Here is a 15,943-nt window from a genome sequence, read left to right on the forward strand (position 1 = left end):
TAGAGCTCTAAACATGTTTTGGTAAGCAAGATAAATTTTAAAAGGAATGCCAAAATAGTTTTTGAAGTCACTTGTCAGTTCAGGTAGATCTTTAGTTGGTGTAATAACAGTATGAGTTTGTATTCAGGCTTTGGTCTTAGGGAAAGGAAAGAAGAAATCTTTTATCTGGACAGTTTAATTGATTTGTTTTCATTTATTTGCATGCACACTTATGTACACATTCAAACTTGGTTTTCACCACAGTTCTGCCCGACAGTCAAGCTACGCAAAAAGGCTAGAGATCTTAGGGTTTCACAAGTTAATGTCTGAGTCTGTTATGGCTAATTCCCAGGTTACAGGGTTTTTTGAAGCTCTTCCTACAGTATTAGTAATCTTAGCTCCAACTGATGTCAGGGTTTGGTTTGGTTTAGTTTTTTTTTTGAGACTGGATTTCTTTATATATCCCTGGCTGTTCTAGAACTAGCTCTGTAGACTGCTGTTCATCTGCCTCCTAAGTTCTGGGACTAAAGGCATGTGTCATCACCATCCGGCGAAAGAGAGTATCTTAAGTAATTTATAGACTTTAGGATCATTTTGACACAATGGGTTAACAGGTCAAACCCTCAGATTGTCTATCTCCTGCCCAGACATCCCTGCATCACCATTAGTTTCCCTGTTCATTTCTCAGTGTTCTAAATTTGTTAGCTTTTTCTGTTAGCCAAACTATCTGATGGGCATAAAACTCTTAGCCTGAAATTAATTCATGGATTTAAGAGGACTGTGGGTTATTAATGCTGTGCTTTGGGAATAGAAATTCTTGGGCTTTGCTCAACTCAAGTGTCACTTGAGATTTTATATGACTTGCCTATGCAATAAAAGCATAGTGGAAGGTAAGTGTAAAAGGTACCAGTTCACATAGCAAGTGCTTAAAAAGTGAAATGGCTCCGTGGGTAAGGATGCTTTCTGCCAAACCAGTTTCATCACTGGACTCCACATGTTGAAAGGAGAGATATGACTTCTACAAGTTACCCTTTAACTTCCACATTCCTACCGTTCACTGGCACACCCAAATACAAGTTTTTAAGATTGTACATTTTTTAAGTTGGGGCTTGGAAGATAGTGTAGTGATTAAGAACATTTCTTTGCTGGAGGACCCAGGTTCAGTTCCTGGGAAACATGACTTTCATGGTCACTGTACACATGTGACACATTTAGGCAATACACCATACACATAAACAAAATCTCTATTAGATCTTTTTGTTGGTTTTGTCACTATTAGCTCTGGCTGTCCTAGCACTCACAGTGTAGACCAGTGAGGTCTCAAATGCAGGTCTGCTTGCCTCTACCTCTCAAATACTGAGATTAAAAGTGTCAACACACAGCAAGAACTATTTAAATACCAGCACCCATGCCAGGTGACACAAAACTGCATGCAGGTTAACTCCACCTCTGGGGATTTGATGCACTCTGTGGGCCACCCCCATGCAAGTTACTATACACACACCCCCACACACAGTATATTTTAAAACCTCCAAAATTGGACCATCAGGATAATTTGGTGTAAAGATGCTTACTGCAAAAGCCTAACATTGGCTTCCATGTTGCCACTGTCAATCTCTGTCTCCTGCCTTCTCTTCCGCTCTTCCAGCCTCTTTCCCCATCTACTCCACTGTCCAAATCACCTTAACATCAACCCACAGTATCCTTCAGCCTCAACGAGGGCTTTCCATCACATAAGTAAAAACATAAAATTGAGACCCCCAAAATAATATAAACAGATATAAAAATCAATTCACAGAAGTTAAGGAATGAGTGGATTTAGGTGTGAGGAACTAGTCTAGGGAAGTGTTTCTCCACCTATGGAGCATAACCACTTTGGGGTCACATTAGATATCCTGCATATCAGATACTTAACATTATGAGTCACAACAGCAAAATTAAAGTTCTGGAATAGCAACAAAGAGTTATGGTTGGGCTTACCACAATATGAGCAAGGTTGGTCTAGGATATGGAGACCCTACATTCAGAGACCTGTCTAATGAATGGTAGGTACCATCTCCTGTTGGAGTTACCAGACTGGCATCTGTCTCATAACATTTGTGTCCTTCAGAATATAAGTCAGTGATTAATCTGAGACTAAAAAATATTTTTAAAGTGGACAAAACACACACACACAAACCCAAGCACTATTATTTAATTTGCTGATGTTTTCCATTCAGTCTTGACTTTGAAAATAATTCTTTTCTATTTTACCCATGTATGGCAACTGGTAACGTGAGCTGTAGAATATAAGCTGCCTCTTGCTCATTTTACTCAGTCCCCCAATGTCCTTCAAGGAGCCAGTTGTATGCCTGGGGTTTTGTTTGAGGTGCAGAATTCAATGTATGCGTTGGTGTGCTTCTTTGCAGCTGGCATGTAAAATAGGTGCGTGAGGATTGCTAACAGGTCGGCATAAGTGCCCAGCATCCGGCAGCTGTTGTTTCTGCACAATAGATATGGACAGTTCAACTTTTCTTCCTTCCTCCCTCCTCCCTGCTTCATCACTTAAGTAGGATCCCTAGCTTGCTCTAAGGCTTTTCATCCTTTTTCACTCACCGGTAGCAACTGGAACTCTCTCTTCAGGTAGGTCTGGAAGGGGTTGGGAAGAACAGCCGGATACAGTTCAGCCCGCATGGATTTTGGCCTGGTGATCATGGAGCTAGGGAATTGAGGGGAGGACCGACAGGGCTTACTTGGGGCCATGACAGGAAATAAAATGCAAACCAGACTTCAGATCCACTGAAGCAAAGATGGTGGGTATAGAAGCTCATGGATGAAGACCATGGACACCCAAAGCATTCTCATTCCGGGATGGCACCTTGACAAGCCATCATCGAGGCGGACCTCTGAGTTGCCTAGGTGGGACCTGAAAGTGCAGGTGGATTTTGCTCCATTCCAAGGCTCCAGGTCCACAGTGTTGGAGGCTGACCATTGTCAGGAGCTTGTTGAGCCATGGAGTGCTGGGCCTGGGCAGTGATCTCCTGGTGGGAGGACTTCTGAGGGTAGGTCTGGGTCCTCGGGTTCCTATCTCTTGGTCGGAGGTGTCTGGTTCTGTTTGGTTGTATCCCACTGGAAGTAATCAAAGTTTCCTTTTCTGAGAAAGCTTTTGATGGCTTCCTCGTGGCTGGGTCGGGAGCTCCCCCTTTATAACCATTTCTGAAATAACTGCATACCCATTTGTGTGTGTGTGTGTTTGAAATTTGAGACAGTGTTACTGTACAGCCAACACAAGCCTGTAATTTGCTTTATAACTAAGACCAGCCAGAAACTCCTGAACTTCCTGCCTCAGCCTTCCTACTCCTGGCTGTGTTAAGTGTGCACAACCACACCCAGTTCTTGAGCTCTGTTTAAAGATTTTTTTAATAGGAGATCTCTGTTTTGGATCAGTATCTTCGAGGATGAGTCCCAGCCCTTGGAGAACCACCTGAGCGATGTCACCATAGTTCATCTCTAGAGTGGGAAGTAGGAGCCTTGCCAGACTAAAGGCAGGAAGCTGACCAGGCTGGCTTATCTTTGTGGGACAGACAGGCACTAAAAGATTTAACTCACACTCCCCAGCCACACAGTTCAGATTCTAGCAGCCCTTTAGACTTTCAGTGAACTGCTACACCCCCCCCACACATACACACACACACACACACACACACTATATTTTATGGGTTTAAGTGCTCTTTTGAAACAACTTCACAAACACATTCAGAAAAGACAGTGTTCTGACTATCTGTATAATAACCCTTAGTCCAATGAAGATAACACATAAAATCTGCTGTTGTTATTATTTAGGAAACATTTCATGTTCAGGTGAGGGGGGGAAATGGAAAACAGCTCTCTTTTTTTTTTTTTTTTTTCTTTTTTAGACCATACTGGTCTTGAACACTTAGATCAACTTCTGCTTTCCGAGTGCTGGGATTAAAGTCATGTACTGCACCAATCTGTTTTTATTTAATTTTTACTGCAGATTTGGCTCAATGGTTAAGAGACCTGACTGCTCAATTCCCAGGAACCATATGATGGCTCACAATATCTGGTGCCTTCTGGTATCTGTGAAGACAAAGCCCTCATGTATATAAAATAAATAAATATTAAATTTTTAAGAATTGATTCCAGAAAAGGCTGCACTTCAAGCCCAACTAACCCAAATCTTATCCTAATCTGAGACATTTGAACAGTGTGACATATAATTAAAATTATATATATTTTTAAAGATTTATTTATTTTATGTATACAAGTAGACAGTAACTGTCTTCAGACACACCAGAAGAGGGCATCAGATCCCATTACAGATGGTTGTGAGCCACCATGTGGTTGTTGGGAATTGAACTCAGGACCTCTGGAAGAGCAGTCAGTGCTCTTAACTGCTGAGCCATCTCTCCAGCCCAATTAAAATTATTTTTAAGCCTCCTCCACTTTAAAGTACCTATTGTAAATATTTTATCATCAAAAGGGTATAGGGCTGGGACAGCTCAGCAGAGTGCAGGACTGCTGCAGAGAAGATGCTGAATTCTGTCCCAGCACAGCAGAAACTGCACGGAAGTTCAGGCCCATAAATCCCAGCACTAGAAAGGTGGAGGCAGGAGGGTCAGAAACTCAAGGTTATTCTTGAATACACAGTGAGTTCAAAATCAGCCTGAACCACATAAGACCTTGTTTTAAAAGTAAAAGAAGCATTGGTCAGAGAGCTGAGTGGGTAAAGGCACTTGCTGCCAATCCTGAAAACCTTTGTTTCATCCCTTGAAACCCTGTAGTGGAGAGAAAAAAATAAACCTCCCCCAGCTGCCTCTGACCTCTATAGGTGTGCCATGGCACAGGAGTACATATACACACATCTACATATAATTAATATAATCTACATGTGTGCCATGGCACAGGAGTACATATACACACATCTACATATAATTAATATAATCTACATGTGTGCCATGGCACAGGAGTACATATACATACATCTACATATAATTAATATAATCTACATGTGTGCCATGGCACAGGAGTACATATACACACATCTACATATAATTAATATAATCTACATGTGTGCTATGGCACAGGAGTACATATACACACATCTACATATAATTAATATAATCTACATGTGTGCTATGGCACAGGAGTACATATACACACACCTACATATAATTAATATAATCTACATGTGTGCTATGGCACAGGAGTACATATACACACACCTACATATAATTAATATAATCTACATGTGTGCTATGGCACAGGAGTACATATACACACACCTACATATAATTAATATAATCTACATGTGTGCTATGGCACAGGAGTACATATACACACATCTACATATAATTAATATAATCTACATGTGTGCTATGGCACAGGAGTACATATACACACATCTACATATAATTAAAGACAAATAATTAAAAGAAAATCTCATCTCTCTGAATAAACTATATGTTGTAAATTTGAATAAAGAAGGAGAAACAGTTTCTGTAAGTACTTGCTTTGGGGACCGTGTTATAGTTTTTCTAAGGAGCCTGGAGAGATGCCTTTGAGGTTAAGAACAATGGCTGCTCTTGTAGAAGACCCAGATTCAGCTCTCAGAATCCACATCAGGCGGCTCACAATTCCAACTTCAGGGTATCTGACCCCCCTCGTCCCACAGGTAGACACGTACATATACACAGAATTAAGAGTAACTAATTAAGGGGCTGGGGAGATGGCTCAGTGGTTAAGAGCACTGACTGCTCTTTCAGAGGTCAATTCCCAGCAATCACGCGGTGGCTCACAACCATCCTTAATGTGATCAGATGCCCTCTTCTGGTGTGTCTGAAGACAGCTACAGTGTACTTATGTATAATAAATAAAGAAAATCTTTTTTAAAAAAGAGTAATTAATTAAAACATTTATTCTAGGTATCTTGGAGAGACAATGTGTTTCCTTTTACTGTTTTTGTCTGTTTTGAGATAGGATCTCACTGTGTGACCTAGGATGACCTGAACCCTCTATGCTCCTGCCTTCACCTTCCAGGTGCTTCCACTGTAGGCATTGCCGTCATACCTGGCCTCGAGTGCTTAACCACTTAAAAAATAGGACCAGGTAGATCGCCCAGTGATTAAAGCCCTGTTGTGCCTTTAACCCAAGCACACAGAAAGTAGACCCAGGTGGAACTGTATGAGTTTGAGACCGACCCGGTCTACATGATGAGAACAATTCAGTCTCAAATAATGATTATTACCAAGTAAGATGCCTGCACGAGTGTATGCACTCCCTGAGCATACACACACAGTGGTTTGAATTGCTGGCTTCTTAGGTGAACATAGCTACCTGGCCACTGGAGTGTCGCTTGCATTTTCCACCTGGGTCACTGCTAATCTCAGCCAGAGTGGAGTTTCTGACCCTAGCTGGGCCAATCAGAGTGTTTCCCTGGGAGATGCTGAATGTGGGATGATGTGGGGGTGAGGAAGAAATTGTTTTCCTTAAAGTGGCTAAAGCTTAGAGCATGAGTCGGAGGCTGATGACATTCAGAGTGGAGATCCAAAAGTGGGTAGGCAACCCTTCTGGGACCCCTGGGAACTACATCAGTGAAGACCTGGACTGCTTGAGCTGAGTTGGATGCACTGCTGAGTCCTGCTGGTATGCTTCTGACAGACCGATCCTCCCGTTGAGTGTGGTCCATTCACACTCCCTCTTCTGTTCTTTGAGTGTGAACTGACTGGTGGGGAGGACAGGGCATCCAGCCAGATCCTGCCTCAATTTTTGTTTTTAAGAGATTTAAAAAATTATTTTTATTTATTTAAAGGCTGGTTTTGTGTCAACTTGACCCAAGCTGGAGTTATCATAGAGAAAAAAGCCTCAATTGAGGAAATGCCTCCATGAGATCCAGCTGTAAGGGATTTTTCTCAACTAGTGATCAAGTGGGGAGGGCTCCGCCCATTGTGGGGGATGCCATCCCTGGACTGGTAGACCTGTGTTTTATAAGAAAGCAGGCTGAGCAAGTCAGGAGAAGCAATCCAGTAAGTAACATCCCTCCATGGCCTCTGCATCAGCTCCTGCTTCCTGACCTGCTTGGGTTCCAGTCCTGACTTCCTCTGGTGATGAACAGCAGTGTGGAAGTGTAAGCTGAATAAACCCTTTCCTCCCCAACTTGCTTCTTGGTCATGATGTTTTGTGCAGGAATAGAAACCCTGACTGAGACAGGGAGTATCTGCATGGGAATGGAGGCACCTATAAGGCCAGAAGTAGCCTGTGTCCAGGGAAGTTGAGTTGCAGGCAGTTGTGCCAGGCTGGCCTCTAATTTACTACATAGTAGTAGGTGACCTTGAATTTCTGATCCTCCTGTCTATCTCCTAAGGGTTAAGGTGTTTGTAACCATGCTTGGTTTACAAGGTGCTAGGGATTGAACCTAAGACCTTATGCATACTAGGTAAGCCTATTTTTCCAACTTAGCTCCAGCTCCAATGGCATTTTACATCTTACAAGTTATATTGGATGTGGTGGTGCATGCCTTTTATCCTCGTACTCAGGAGGCCTGGTCTAACATAGCAAGTTCCAGGCTAGCCAGGGCTACACAGAGAACCCTGTCACACACCAGGAAAACAACAGAAAACTAACTTTATGGGTTACTTATGGAGATTGTGGTGGTTTGAATAACGACGGCCTCCAAGGACTCATATTTGAATGTGTAGTCTCTGGGGAGTGGTGCTATTTGAAAGGATTAGAAGGATTGGGAGGTGTGGCCTTGTTGGAAAAACTGTGTCACTGGGGCTTTGAGATTTCAAAATACCATGTCAGTTCTAAGCTTGTGCTCTCTGCCTGTAAATCAGCATGTAGCTCTCAACTACTGCTCTAGCACCATGCCTGCCAGGCTTCCCGCCATGTTGATAATAGACTAAGTCTCTGAAACAGTAAGCCAGCCACTAATTAAATAAATGCTTAAAAAAAAAAAAAAACCCAAAACAAGAACTGTCTTGGTTATGGTGTCTACTCACATCAATAGAGCAGTGACCAAGACTGAGATGAACAAAATCATGTCTCATGCCCTGTGTAGGGAAATGGATGGAACCGGGAGTATTTGATAAAACATGAACCAGACTCTGGAAGACAGGTATGAAACTGTTCCTTTGATGTGGAAAATAAATTTGAAGAAAATACAAATGAAATAGAAGATGGTGTTTGAACAGTGCAGTAACCTATGGAAGGGAGGAAGGAGAAAAGAGTAGCCAGACAGAGATGGTGCACGCCTTTGATTCCAGTGCTTGGGAGGCAGAGGCAGGCAGATCTCTGAGTCTGAGGCCAGCCTGGTCTACAGAGTGAGTTCTAGGATAGCCAGAGCGACATAGAGAAACCTTGTCTCAAACAAACAAACAAACAAGGTGACAGAAAGTGAAAATTGTCAAAGTACATTGTTCACATATATGAGAGTATCATAGGGAGACACATTTGTACAGTTAATATGCACTAATACAAAACAGTGGGCTGGCTAGACATTTCAGTAGAAAAAGGACTTATCATGGCCAGACCCGACAACCTGAGTTTGATCCCTGGGAGCCACACTGTAGAAGAAAAGGGTCAAATCCTGTAAGCTGTCCTCCACATGTACCACATGTACTTTGTAACATGCATGGCACACACACACACACACACACACACACACACACACATACACACACACACACACACACCACACGACATACAGGCCATAGAGATGGCTCAGCGGTTAAGAGCACTGACTGCTCTTCCAGAGGTCCTAAGTTCAATTCCCAGCCACCACATGGTGGTTCACAACCATCTGTAATGAGATCTGATGCCCTCTTCTGGTGTGTCTGAAAACAGCTATAGTGACTTATGAATAGTAAATAAATAAATCTTAAGAAAAACCAAGGAAGGCATACTGATTGGAACTAGTTCCTCAAGTGTGTAATGTCATTTACTTGGAAGGCAGTAGTAGTAGTAGTAATGTCCCAAGGTCACAGCTTGCCTGAATAACTTTTTGTGACCATGTCCCAAACTGAGAAGAAAAAAAAAAGCTGAAGAAGGCTGAAACTACCATAACACAGACAGACAGACAGAATGAGATTAGAGAGAGAGAGAGAGAGAGAGAGAGAGAGAGAGAGAGAGAGAGAGAGAGAGAGAGAGCAACATACAAAAACACCCCCACCCAGAATGCTAAATGCCTCCACTGTTAAGTATAACCAGATAAAAGACTGCCATGTATCCAGCCCAGTGAGGGGCTTCCTGTGGCTAGAACCCCGCCCCACATCCCAGGACTGCAAGTCTCTTCTTTCACCCAGAGCCCAGTTTTTTGGAGGGGTTAAAATCATCCAGGCAGGTGATTTTGATGTACTGGGAAAGCAGGTGTCAGCTGCATGGGGTCTGGAGGGGCCCTGAGGGATGGGAGAGCCCTCATATTGTTGATCTAGGATGGGAGATCCCTATGCTTCCTTCCCTGTATTTGCTCTGGGACTTTTCTAGGCACATTATCCAACAGAAAGGCTTCATAGTATTTTATTTTCCCTTGCAAGTATTTCTATTTATTCTGTTGCATGTATGTGTCCGTGTGGGTGCTCCCACTCACATTTGTGTCAGAGTGCATATGTGGAGGCCAAAGGAGGAATTTGTGGGAGTGAGTTCTTTCACCTTGTTGGCTCTGTGGCTTTGACTCAGGTCAAACTCAGGTCATCAGGCTTGAGAGCAAGAGTCACACTGTGTGTCATGGCAGCTGGGATTCAAAAGAGCAAAAGCATCCCCCACCACCAACCCAGCCTAGGCTCTTCACCTCTCCCCCCCTTCACTCCCCCAGGGCAGATGAGCCCCTGAGCTTTGGCTGTATGTGCAGGAGGGAGGACTGAGTCTGCATCCTTGGCAGGTCTGAGAGTCAAGGACCTGAAGCTTGACCCCAGGAGGGCACTGCCTTAGGGTCTAGCTGAGCAGCCCTGTGTTGGAGAGCTTAGCCTCTGCATTCCAAAGGCAGCCTTAGGCCTGAAGCCCAAACAGGTCCAAACCTGCACATAACTGGGCCCCTGGGAACTCAGCTGGAGGTCAGTGATACCCTGAGACAGAGACCCTAATGTTGCCTCAAGCAGAGACTGGGCAGACAAGCTGGGAACAAGAGGGTTGGCTCCTGAGGTGGGAACAAAGAAATTGTAGAGAAGCTCTCTCCCCAACCACTGCCCCAAGCTGAACATTATCTGGCATCAGTGGGGTGTCCTCAGTGGAGTTAGGGTGTGCACGGACCATGTTAACGTTTATCTTGAGTTCTAGAAACCATCCCTGTGGCTTTGGGGGACATAAAAAAATGGCAGTCCCACCAGTCTGAGGACAGGACAGATCATCAGAGCTCAGAAAAACCCCTATGTCAAATCGCTGACCCACGTCCTTATCACTCAAGCACAGGCAGGCTGATGAGAGGGCACACAGGTTAGGACCTTAGGTCAGCTCAAGCTTTGTGCCTTGTGTGACCCATTGGAATTACTTCCCCCACCCCCCCCCGCCAGTTTTTAAAGAACAAGCGTAGCTAATAAGAGTTCTTCCTGTGTTTTCCTCCCAGAGTCTCCACCACGGTTCTCACCTGGGGCAACCAGTAAGTGCATAGTTGTTTTTAAGGTAGTGACTAATGGTTGTTACCTGAAAAGGCCATATGGAGTGGTCCAACCAAATGGCAGTCTTCAGCAGAGGTATGATTTGAGGCACTGGAAGAGAATCCCAGAAAGGAACCAAGACATCAGTTTGGAGTACTGGGAGATGGTGGAGGTATTCCATGTGTGCAGAGGCCTGGGGATAGGAAGGGTGGATTTTTGGAGATTTCATTTTTTTTTCCTTAGGTTTTTCAAGACAGGGTTTTTTTGTGTAGTTCTGACTGTCCTGGAACTAGTTCTGTAGGTCAGGTAAGCCTCAAACTCACAGAAATCTGCCTGCCTCTGACTCCCAAGTGTGTGCCACCACCGCTGGGCCATGCTTGAAGAACTTTATAAAAGGAAAGGTATGTTCATGGGATGAAATGGATATGCGTTTTGGGGGGTTGGAGGGGGAGTATCAACCCAAGGCTGAAGCCAATGTAAGCAAAAGGATAGAATCAGAGAAGTATTGAAGGTGTGTTCAGATAGCTGAGGTTGGGTAGACCCATAAGGGCCAGCTATCAAAAGAGATGGTCAATGTATGTTGTTCTAGTCAGCAGGAAGGGCCAAGATGTGGCTTACAAGTCAATCCAGTTAAGGTTTAGACGCCTCAGACTCTGGACCAGCCTATCTTATCCTTGTAGAACCGAGGAATTGAAGGCCCCAAGGTTGACAGGAGTCCAGGCCAGAGAGGAGAAGGCAGAGGAGAGTGGGAGGGGCAGAGAGCAGACTCCGGAGAGAAGGGGCCAAGTATATTAGGCCATTCCCAGGTCCGAGGAAAGTGCTTTTCTGTCCAGTCACAGTGATGAGCATATCTGGATGTCGGGTCCAGAAGGACACATCCCAGGACCTCCACCTCCAGGCCCACAGAAGCCAAAGATAGCCCCTGCTCCTGGTTGTAGGGAGGGTTTTCAGTAGGTGGCAGATTGGCCTCTACACCTGGCACTGAGGGTAGATGTTTGCAGGGATGTGGGGAAAGAAAATAGAAACATCTCATGGCCTCATCTTCCACACTTTCCATACTACCAGGAACTACAACCCGATGTAATCGCACGAGGGTCCTTATCTAAGCTCGTGGGCCACTAACCTTCCTGATGGGACAGGAAGGAGAGTGTGCTGTAACAGAATCATGGCTCACACATGGACAGACCACACCAGGCCAGTACGGTTCCACATGGAAGAGGTTTTGTAGAGAGCCGTTTGTGCCGCACTCAAACATGGTGCCTGCTTCCCACCGAGGACTCAGCAAACAGAGCTGTTGCCCAGCCAAGAGACTTAGAGCGCATGCGCCACATACGTCATAGCCCGCTCTCGGGGCATGCTAATGAGTTACTGGAGGGCGCACCAATCAGGTAGCGACACAAGTCTCCTGGGCATATAAAAGCGGTGCATTTCTCTCCCACGTGGAGATCCCCTGCTCAGAGTATTGTACAATAAAGGTTGTTCGCAGAAGAATCCTGTTGTTGCATGCCTTTTCCTGCCGGCGGGACGTGGGGCGCTCGACAAGGTTTACTGAGGACAACGGAGACAAAAAGGGAAAGAGAGAAAGGAGAGAAAGAGAAAGGGGAGCAGGAGGCTCAGCCTTTCATTTGAACTGTGATGTAACTGTTCCCAGGTAAAGGTGGGAGCTGAAACAAATGTATGATGGGAATGTATGGCCATTGCCATGGCAACAGATGTGCAGTTCCCTGTTGCCTATGGATAATATCACCAGTGAATTCTAAGGTGAAAGTTCCTGATACCAAAGAGTGCACCCCAGGTCTAAGTGAAGGGGGTTTATAAAGGAAAAAAAACCACAAGTGGGGGATTTCCAAGCCTTGGCATTACATAAAAGGGTAAAGGAATGTTGGTCTTTCTGCTAATTGGTTTACAGCATCTGGTTAAACCACAAGGAGGGAGTATCCATTGAGAAGAAGCACCTTGACCTGGGAAAGACATATTTTCTTAGCCCACTCTTGTTATCAGCCAGCTGCAGCTGCTAACTCTATTTCGCAGCTGCCAGGGACATTTTGTGATTTTTTTTTTTTTTTTTTTTTCAGATCTCAAGGGAGGCCATGTTAAGGGCAAGTTAACTTAGAATAGAGTCTTAAGAACAAAAGGGAGTTTATTCTGCTACCTCAGCTGCTTCAACATTTTCTTCTCTTACCTAATTCTCTCCCTAATTCTGCTGTGCCAGATGGCCGGGCTTGCCACAGTGCCTCCCCTGGAGGCCTCCAAACAGGTTGGCCTTGCTTGTCGAATGTCAGGCTCCCAATAGTCTTCTTGACTTCGCCCATGGGCCCTTCACCACTATAGGAAAGCTCTTCTTCCTTGGCTCTGCGCAGAAGAAAAAAAATGATTAGTTAATGAAGTGTGCCTGAAGCTGTGGATATCTGACCCTCCCAAGGTGAATTTTAGGACCTCTCCCTGTTAGTCTGTGAATGTGGTGCCATTCGAGGGGATCTTTGGGGTTCTGGCTGGAGCAAGGTAAGCTGCTGGGCTTCTTCTGACGGACACAGCAGGCAGCTAGGAGCCAAGCTTGGGGAGAGAATACTCTTCCCTTAGGGCTCTCAGATGGTCTTTGATAAAATAACTTGTGCACTTTATTCCTGTGGATAGGGTCTTATACACATTTTTGCAGTGGGTTGGGATCTAAAGGCTGATGCTTCCACTGGCTTGGTGTTAGGGATGACCCATCTCCACGTGGAAGGACTTCAGGTGTTGTGCCTCCATGGCTGATTGTCACGGTCCTCTCCATGGGTTGTCATGGTCACATGTTCCAGGTCAGGAACCTGGTCGGAAGTAGTTTTATATGTCTACCATTCTCAATTATGAGAATTGTCAAGGTTTCTGAATCTGTTCGACCTTAACCAAGTTTTCTGTCTGATGGCACGGTCCACTGCCCCACACCCCCCTCCAACCCTGCTCATGTTTCAGCAAAAGGTCCATCTTGGATGTATGGGTCCTCCTCACCTGAACTCCCACTTCCTCTGGCCAGGCCCCTGAGACCTCAGCGTCATTGTCTATCCCAGGTTCTCATTCTGTAATCCAAAGGCAAACAGCTGACACAAAAGTGCAGGGAGGAGATACCCTGCCGGCTACAGAGCTGAAGGCTTAAAATGGCAGCATGTTAGAGGCTGTGGGAAGGGCCTAGGCCAGCCTCCCAGTCTTTCTTGATGAAGAAATTGATGCTTAGAGAAGCCCCTCACCATGCCTAACAACCCCCAGTGAGCTATTGGTAGATAGCATTTCATGAGTGTTGTAGGTCAGTCGCAGAGATTGTAGACCATAAAGTGAACGGACAGAGCTGTACTTGTGTGCTACACAGAGGCATCCTCTTTGCTTTGCTGGACCACTCTGCCATCACATTTCACTTGCACAGTTGGTGCTGACGGCAGATAGTGAGGCTATGAAGAGATTCACCTGGGCCACCACCCTAACCTTGACCCCCATAGGCTACACATGGACTACTGTACTGGGTTCCATTTCCCCCTTCTGGGTATGGCTCACGAACCAGGATACCCAGAAGTATTTCTTAGTGGTCTTTTAAAAAACTGCTTCCATATCAGATGTCGGAAGCCTCATATCCAGTAAGGAGCCACCTGGGAAGGGAGGGAAGAGAGATGGGGCCAATGTAGGGACTGGTGTGTGTGTGTGTGTGTGTGTGTGTGTGTGTGTGTGGACGAGACAGAACAGGTTTGGGGTAGAGAACAAAACAAGACTACAGTGACAGTTCTTTAAAAATGTTTTTGGGTGGTGTTGGAGATTGGGTCTAATGGTTTGATTCAATTGGGAATTTTTGTGTCCAGATGCTGACAGTCCTTGTTTCCAATTGGTTTTTGATTGATCAGTAAAGATGCCAATGGTTAATGGTTGGGCATGGGGTGGACACTTAGAGTTGCTCAGGTGGGACGCAGAGAGGAACGGAGTAGAATCGCCGTGACTCAGGGAAGAAGGATGAGAGGCAGAAGCAGCAGGAGATAAAGCCAACCAACCACGTGAGATTTCAGGTAAGTGGCCTTGGGCCTGGCGTAGCAGGGGAAGGTTTAAGAGTGCCCAGCCTTTGAGGTAGCCAAGGCATTTTAAAAATAAGCTAATGTGTGTGTGGTGTGTGTGGTGTGTGTGTGTGGTGTGTATGTGTGTGTGTGTGTGTGTATGTGTGTGTGTGTGTGTGTGTTTGTGCATGCATAAGATCCTCCAGGAGCACAAAGCAGTGTTGCCAATCCTCACTGAAATAGTGTCATTTTTTCAAGATGGGATAGGGTTTCCCTGTGCAGTAATGACTGTCCTGGAATTCTATACACTAGGCTGATCTCAAACTTACAGAGACAGGATTAAAGGTGTGTGCCATCACCACCTGTCTAAAAGTTTTCATTGAACTTATTTATTTACTTGTATGTATGTTTACATGACAGCACACATGTGTATGTGTATGTACGTCCTGTTGCATGCATGTGGAGGTCAGAGGATAACTTTTAGAAATTAGTTCTCTATGTCCATCATATTATGGGCTCTCCCCAGGATCATGGTTGGTGTCAGTGCCTTTACCTGAAGAATCATCTTGCTGGCCCCATAATGACATTTTCTCTGAGTCTCCACTTTCTTTTGATGAGAGGAAGATATGAAGACAGGAGGAGGCTAATTATTATAAGTCAGGTTGGTGGGATGGAAACAGTTGTAGGCACAAGATCTCCAAGTTAGGAGAGCTCTGTGCAGGGGTGAAGAAGGGTTGTGCTCTGTGAGGCTGGAGTTCCCAGCATCCAGAGGGCACCCTTAGCACCCACATGAATGGGCACAGCATCAGCTAAGGGGAGATCCCAACTGTTGAAGCAGGGTCTGGACTTTGACCCTAACCAGCTGTGGGCAGTGCCCTGCAGATGTGCTCAGGCCTGGGCACGCGTATGAGGTAATGCAAATGCATTGAAAGAGGCGGGTGAAGGCACTTGAGCCAACTTACTTTATCTTTTTGGGGTGGGATGGGGCAAGTTCTTATGTAGCCCAGGCGGCCCTTGAACTTGCTGTAGAGCCATGAATGAGTTTCTGATCCTCCTGTCTCCCCTTCAGTGCTGTGGGCACAGTACTTGCTTTTGTTTGCTTGTCTACTTTAGGGAGGTGCTCATTATGTAGACCTGGCTGGCCTCAAACTCACAGAGATCCACCTGCTTCTCCTCCCAAGTGTGTGAGGCACCACAGCCAGTAGTGATGGATAATCTTTTGGGGGGGTCTCCTGTTTCTTGAAGGATCAGCAACATCACCCTAGAAGACCCGAGTTCTGCCCTTCCTCCATCTGTGTGAGCACTCCTAAGTGTACCTCCCGCTTCCTGATGGTCTTTACTGCCTTTCATAAAGTTTGGCTAACC

The 15,943-nt window shown here is 45.2% G+C and overlaps 1 protein-coding gene across 1 annotated transcript in view; it reads left to right on the forward strand.

Moving 5' to 3' along the window:
• ZKSCAN5 (zinc finger with KRAB and SCAN domains 5) overlaps positions 1-15,943 on the forward strand; it is a 68,869-nt gene that overhangs the window by 40,641 nt on the left and 12,285 nt on the right. The window lies entirely within an intron of this gene.

This window comes from Micromys minutus (assembly GCF_963924665.1).
Source record: "Micromys minutus genome assembly, chromosome: 29".
Classification (NCBI taxonomy): Eukaryota; Metazoa; Chordata; class Mammalia; order Rodentia; family Muridae; genus Micromys; species Micromys minutus.